General features: G+C 55.8%; 1 long non-coding RNA gene across 1 annotated transcript; it reads right to left on the bottom strand.

Moving 5' to 3' along the window:
- Positions 1-4,174: 4,174 nt before the first annotated feature.
- On the bottom strand, positions 4,175-6,388 carry LOC139251809 (uncharacterized). The gene is made up of 2 exons (XR_011591428.1): positions 6,303-6,388; positions 4,175-4,382 (listed from the first exon to the last, which is right to left on the bottom strand). It is a non-coding gene; the product is annotated as an uncharacterized lncRNA (long non-coding RNA).
- Between the last annotated feature and the right edge of the window lie 261 nt (positions 6,389-6,649).

Here is a 6,649-nt window from a genome sequence, read left to right as displayed (position 1 = left end):
GATGGCACCTCCAACACTGCAGGTACTCCATCAGTGCTGCGCCTCCAAAAGTGCGGTGCTCCCTCAGTCCTGCCCCTCCGACAGTGTGGCGCTCCCTCAGTACTACAGCTCCAAAAGTGCGGCGCTCCCTCAGTATTGCCTCTCCCACAGTGCAGCATTCCCTCAGTACTGCCCCTCCGACAGAGCAGCACTCCTACAGTACCGTTCCTCCGACAGTGCGGCGCTCCCTCAGTACCGCCCCTCCGACAGTGCGGCGCTCCCTCAGTACCGCCCCTCCGACAGTGCGGAGCTTCCTCAGTACTGCCCCTCCGACAGTGCGGCGCTCCCTCAGTACTGCCCCTCCGACAGTGCGGCGCTCCCTCAGTACTGCCCCTCCGACAGTGCGGCGCTCCCTCAGTACTGCCCCTCCGACAGTGCGGCGCTCCCTCAGTACTGCCCCTCCGACAGTGCGGCGCTCCCTCAGTACTGCCCCTCCGACAGTGCGGTGCTCCCTCAGTACTGCCCCTCCGACAGTGCGGCGCTCCCTCAGTACCGCCCCTCCGACAGTGCGGCGCTCCCTCAGTACTGCCCCTCCGACAGTGCGGCGCTCCCTCAGTACCGCCCCTCCGACAGTGCGGCGCTCCCTCAGTACTGCCCCTCCGACAGTGCGGCGCTCCCTCAGTACTGCCCCTCCGACAGTGCAGTGCTCCCTCAGTGCTGACCTTCCCACAGTGCGGTGCTCCCTCAGTACTGCACTGGGATTGTCAGCCTGGATTATGGGCTCAAGCCCATAATTTTCTGACCCAGGAAAGCAAGAATGCTGCCAACAGAACCACGGCTGCCTCGACAACAAGCACCTGAATTTATATAGCGCCGGTAAGTAATAAAACATCCCAAGGTACTTCACTGCCAGCAGACAGAGATGTGACATCGAGCCACATAAGGAGATATTAGGGCAGGTGAGCAAAAGTTTGGTCAGAGAGGGAGGTTTTAAGCAACGTCATAAAAGGAGGAGAGAGAGGCGGAGAGGTTTAGGGAGGGAGTTCCAGAGCTTGGGGCCCAAACAGCTGAAGGCACGGCCACCGATGGTGGAGCGATGGGAACCGGGGAATGTTTATGGAGAGCGGAAGATCAGCCAGGAGAGCGTTGGCATAGCCGAGTTCAGGAGGCAGCAAAGGAACGGGTGAGGGTTTCAGCAGCGGATGAGCTGGGGCAGGGGTGGAGACGGGCGATGTTACTGCAATGGCAGGCGGGCTCAGTGACGGAGTGGCCACAGGCTTGGAAGCGTCACCATCATCATAGGCAGTCCCTAGGAATCGAGGAAGACTTGCTTCCACTCTTAACACGAGTCCTTAGGTGGCTGAACAGCCCAATACGAGAGCCACAGACTCTGTCACAGGTGGGACAGACAGTGGTTGAGGGAAGGGGAGGGTGGGACTGGTTTGCCGCACGCTCCTTCCGCTGCCTGTGCTTGGTTTCTGCACGCTCTTGGCGACGAGACTCCAGGTGCTCAGCGCCTTCCCGGATGAACTTCCTCCACTTAGGGCGGACTGGTCTTTGGCCCAGGGACTCCCAGGTGTCGGTGGGGATGTTGCACTTTATCAAGGCGGCTTTGAGGGTGGTCCCTTGTAACGTTTCCTCTGCCCACCTTTGGCTCGCTTGCCGTGAAGGAGTTCCGAGTAGAGCGCTTGCTTTGGGAGTCTCGTGTGGACAATGTGGACAATTGAGCGTTAACAGACATTTTGGTTTGCACATTTACGAAAGGATACACTTGCTTTGGAGGCAGTTCAGAGAAGGTTCACTCGGTTGATTCCGGAGATGAGGGGGTTGACTTATGAGGAAAGGTTGAGGAGGTTGGGTCTCTGCTCATTGGAATTCAGAAGAATGAGAGGTGATCTTATCAAAACATGTCGGATTATGAGGGGGGCTCGACAAGGTGGATGCAGAGAGGATGTTTCCACTGATGGGGGAGACTAGAACTAGGGGGCACGGTCTTAGAATAAGGGGCCGCCCATTTAAAACTGAGATGAGTAAGAAATTTCTTCTCTCTGAGGGTTGTAAATCTGTGGAATTCGCTGCCCCAGAGAGCTGTGGAAGCCGGGACATTAAATAAATTTAAGGCAGAGATAGACAGATTTTTGAGCGATAAGGGGGCAGGCAGGGAAGTGGAGCTGAGTCCATGATCGGATCAGCCATGATCGTATTGAATGGCGGAGCAGGCTCGAGGGGCCGAATGGCCGACTCCTGCTCCTAATTCTTGAGTCAGCAAGCGCAAAAATAGAGGCGATTTACAGCGAGACGGTGAGCACAGACACAACCCTTTATTATTGTACGCGGCCTCAGTAAAACAGTCGGGAGTACTTCCGCCCCAGCCCGCGCGCACTGTGGGTGGGTAAGCCCAACAAGACCTCCCCCATAGTCGCCCCCGACACTAAACAAGCCTCAAATCCCCGACGATGATCCAGCGAAGTGGCTGAGAATCTCGGGATAGACAGATTGTTGAATGATAAGGGAGTGAAGGGTTATGGGGGGCGGGCAGGGAAGTGGAGCTGAGTCCATGATCAGATCAGCCATGATGGTATTAAATGGCGGAGCAGACTCGAGGGGCCGAATGGCCGACTCCTGCTCCTGTTTCTTATGTCGTTATGTTAACCTCCACCTCCCCCGCTGCCCCCGCCACACTGAGCAACCTCTTCTTTGGAACGTGTTTCCGGAGCGCTCCGAAATGTTTGAGCAGCGCGCTGAAACCCTAGTCGGGCTATTCAACCGAGGGGTGCTTCCCTCCGCCGCGACGCTTGGGGCCGCTGATCCGCCGGGACCAGAAACTCTGGGCGCCTGGAAGTCTTTGAACGTTAAACAGGACCTGCTCCCCCCCCCCACCCCGCCCCCACTCCCGCTCCCCTCCCAGAGAATTCTGCTGTATCTAAACGCGAAAGTACATTTTGCCTTCCGCGCCCAGCTGTTGTTTTTTTAAAAAACGGTTTCATTAATCCGAAGCAGAATTCAACCGATAAACCCCTCTCTTCCTCTCCCCTTCGATCCATCGCTGCCCCGTGTCCTAACTCGCACTGAGTCCCACTCACCCATCACCCCCCCTGTGCTCACTGCCCCCGTGTCCTAACTCACACCGAGTCCCGCTCACCCATCACCCCCTGTGCTCACTGCCCCCGTGTCCTAACTCGGACCGAGTCCCACTCACCCATCACCCCCTGTGCTCACTGCCCCGTGTCCTAACTCGCACCGAGTCCCACTCACCCATCACCCCCTGTGCTCGCTGCCCCGTGTCCTAACTCGCACCGAATCCCGCTCACCCATCACCCCCTGTGCTCGCTGCCCCGTGTCCTAACTCGCACCGAGTCCCGCTCACCCATCACCCCGTGCTCGCTGACCCGTGTCCTAACTCGCACCGAGTCCCACTCACCCATCACCTCGTGCTCGCTGCCCCGTGTCCTAACTCACACCGAGTCCCACTCACCCATCACCTCGTGCTCGCTGCCCCGTGTCCTAACTCACACCGAGTCCCACTCACCCATCACCCCCTGTGCTCGCTGCCCCGTGTCCTAACTCGCACCGAGTCCCACTCACCCATCACCCCCTGTGCTCGCTGCCCCTGTGTCCTAACTCGCACCGAGTCCCACTCACCCATCACCCCCTGTGCTCGCTGACCCGTGACCTCCTCCTGTGCCAGCAAAGGAAGCCTTTTTGTCCCCGCCGTCAAATTCAGTCTCCCCCGCCCCCCCTCAGCTGCCCTCATTACTCATCATGGGCAGTCCCTCGGAATCGAGGAAGACTTGCTTCCACTCTTACCACGAGTCCTTAGGTGGCTGAACAGCCCAATACGAGAGCCACAGTCCCTGTCACAGGTGGGACAGACAGTGGTTGAGGGAAGGGGTGGGTGGGACTGGTTTGCCGCACGCTCCTTCCGCTGCCTGCGCTTGGTTTCTGCACGCTCTCGGCGACGAGACTCGAGGTGCTCAGCGCCCTCCCGGATGCACTTCCTCCACTTAGGGGCGGACTGGTCTTTGGGCCCAGGGACTCCCAGGTGTCGGTGGGGATGTTGCACTTTATCAGGGAGGCTTTGAGGGTGTCCCTGTAACGTTTCCTCTGTCCACCTTTGGCTCGCTTGCCGTGAAGGAGTTCTGAGTACATTACTTACACATGTATTCTATATAATTGATTTGCTAAAAACCAAGAATCGGAGCAATTCCAGCTCGGTTTTAATATTGTGATTTGTAAAGCACGGTGGGTCCATTTTAAACCCATTCTGAGGTAAACATTTTTAAAAAAACACCAAACATTTCTCGGACTTCCACCTCCTCCGGAGTGCGACACTTAATGCTTCCCTCCTACGATGCAGCAACCTGGGTGAGAGGTTCCTCCAGGTATTGAACCAGGGCTTCAGCCTAGAGAGGGGTGAGGGAGAGAAAAACAGATGTAGTTTCAACCGGACACGTGTCCCTAATAAAATAACATCAGAAATAGGAGCAGGAGTCGGCCATCCGGCCCCTCGAGCCTGCTCCGCCATTTAATACGATCATGGCTCATCCGATCATGGACTCAGCTCCACTTCCCTGCCCGCTCCCCATAACCCTTCACTCCCTCATCGCTCAAAATGGCCTCCTTCTGTGCTGTAAATTTAGATGATTCCACAAAGTCTTTCTTTCTATCAAACCTGCGACAAAAGGTAATACGCCTTTTCCACCTCTAACATCGCCCGCCTCCGCCCTTGCCTCAGCTATTCCACTGTCGAAGCCCTCATCTGTGCCCTCGTTACCTCCAGACTTGACTATTCCAACGCACTCCTGGCCGGCCTCCCACATTCTACCCGACATAAACTAGAGGTGATCCAAAACTCGGCTGCCCGTGTCCTAACTCTCACCGAGTCCCGCTCACCCATCACCCCCTGTGCTCGCTGCCCCCGTGTCCTAACTCACACCGAGTCCCGCTCACCCATCACCCCCTGTGCTCGCTGTCCCGTGTCCTAACTCGCACCGAGTCCCGCTCACCCATCACCCCCTGTGCTCGCTGTCCCGTGTCCTAACTCGCACCGAGTCCCGCTCACCCATCACCCCCTGTGCTCGCTGTCCCGTGTCCTAACTCGCATCGAGTCCCCCCAAGATCTCTACGCTCCTCCAATTCTGCCCTCTTGAACATCCCTCATTATAATCGCTCCACCATCGGTGGCCGTGCCTTCAGCTGCCTGGGCCCCAAGCTCTGGAACTCCCTCCCTAAACCTCTCCGCCTCTCTCTCCTCCTTTAAGACACTCCTTAAAACAGACCTCTTTGAACAAGCTTTTAAACATACATAAGAAATAGGAGCAGGAGTCGGCAATACGGCCCCTCGAGCCTGCTCCGCCATTTAATAAGATCATGGCTGATCCGATCATGGACTCAGCTCCACTTCCCTGCCCGCCCCTTTATCCCCTTATCGGTTAAGAAACTGTCTCTTTCTGTCTTCAATTTATTCAATGTCCCGGCTTTCACAGCTCTCTGAGGCAGCGAATTCCACAGATTTACAACCCTCCGAGAGAAGAAATTTCTCCTCATCTCAGTTTTAAATGGGTGGCCCCTTATTCTAAGATTATGCCGCCTAGTTCTAGTCTCCCCCATCAGTGGAAACATCCTCTCTGTATCCACCTTGTCGAGCCCCCTCATTATCTGATACGTTTCGATAAGATCACCTCTCATTCTTCTGAATTCCAATGAGTAGAGGCCCAACCTCCTCAACCTTTCCTCATAAGTCAAACCCCTCATCCCCGGAATCAACCGAGTGAACCTTCTCTGAACTGCCTCCAATGTGAGTATATCCTTCCTTAAATACGGAGACCAAAACTGCACGCAGTACTCCAGGTGTGGCCTCACCAATACCCTGTATAACTGGAGCAAGACTTCCCTGCTTTTATACTCCATCCCCTTTGCAATAAAGGCCAAGATTCCATTGGCCTTCCTGATCACTTGCTGTACCTGCATACTATCCTCTTGTGTTTTATGCACAAGTAACCCCCAGGTCCCGCTGTACTGCGGCACTTTGCAATCCTTCTCCATTTAGATAATAACTTGATATTTGGTTTTACTGCGTTAAAGGCGCTATATAAAATAAAAGTTGTTGTTGCTTTATCACTCCTGGGTAACTGGGCAATAAATGCCGGCCTTGCCACAAAGGCCTGGCTCGGAGGCGAGAGTGTGGGCCTACTGGAAAAGGGTCGTGTGCTTCCGATCCCAAAGTACCGCCTTCCCCCCGCCCGCTACCCCCTCAATCCCTCCCCAACCTCGCCACCCCCCCCCCCCCCCGCGGGGGTCTCGCTCGGGGCCGGCGGGCTCACCTTTGCCTGCAGCATCCCGAATCCCACCGTCTCCTTCGCGTACATGCACAGCAGCAGGTTGGCCACGCGGGTGATGGCAACTCGACCCTCCTGTAACACAACGTCAAGAACGTTAAAGGCAAAAAGGCACGACAACACAGAGTCCGAAACACAAACAGCGAGCGCTTGGCAACATCAGCTTGGGAGAGAGAGAGAGAGAGAGAGAGAGAGAGAGAGAGAGAGTTAACGTTTCGGGTCAGTGACCCTCGGTCAGCACTGGCTAATGTTTGCAAAAAAAACAGATTCCTGCACTCGCCAGCGAGGAGACACATTACTTAAATGGAGAAAGATTGCAAAGTGCCGCAGTA

This window comes from Pristiophorus japonicus, unplaced genomic scaffold (genome assembly GCF_044704955.1).
Source record: "Pristiophorus japonicus isolate sPriJap1 unplaced genomic scaffold, sPriJap1.hap1 HAP1_SCAFFOLD_445, whole genome shotgun sequence".
NCBI classification, from domain to species: Eukaryota; Metazoa; Chordata; class Chondrichthyes; family Pristiophoridae; genus Pristiophorus; species Pristiophorus japonicus.
Note: the sequence above shows the minus strand (reverse complement) of the source record. Positions and strands in the feature narration are given on the sequence as shown.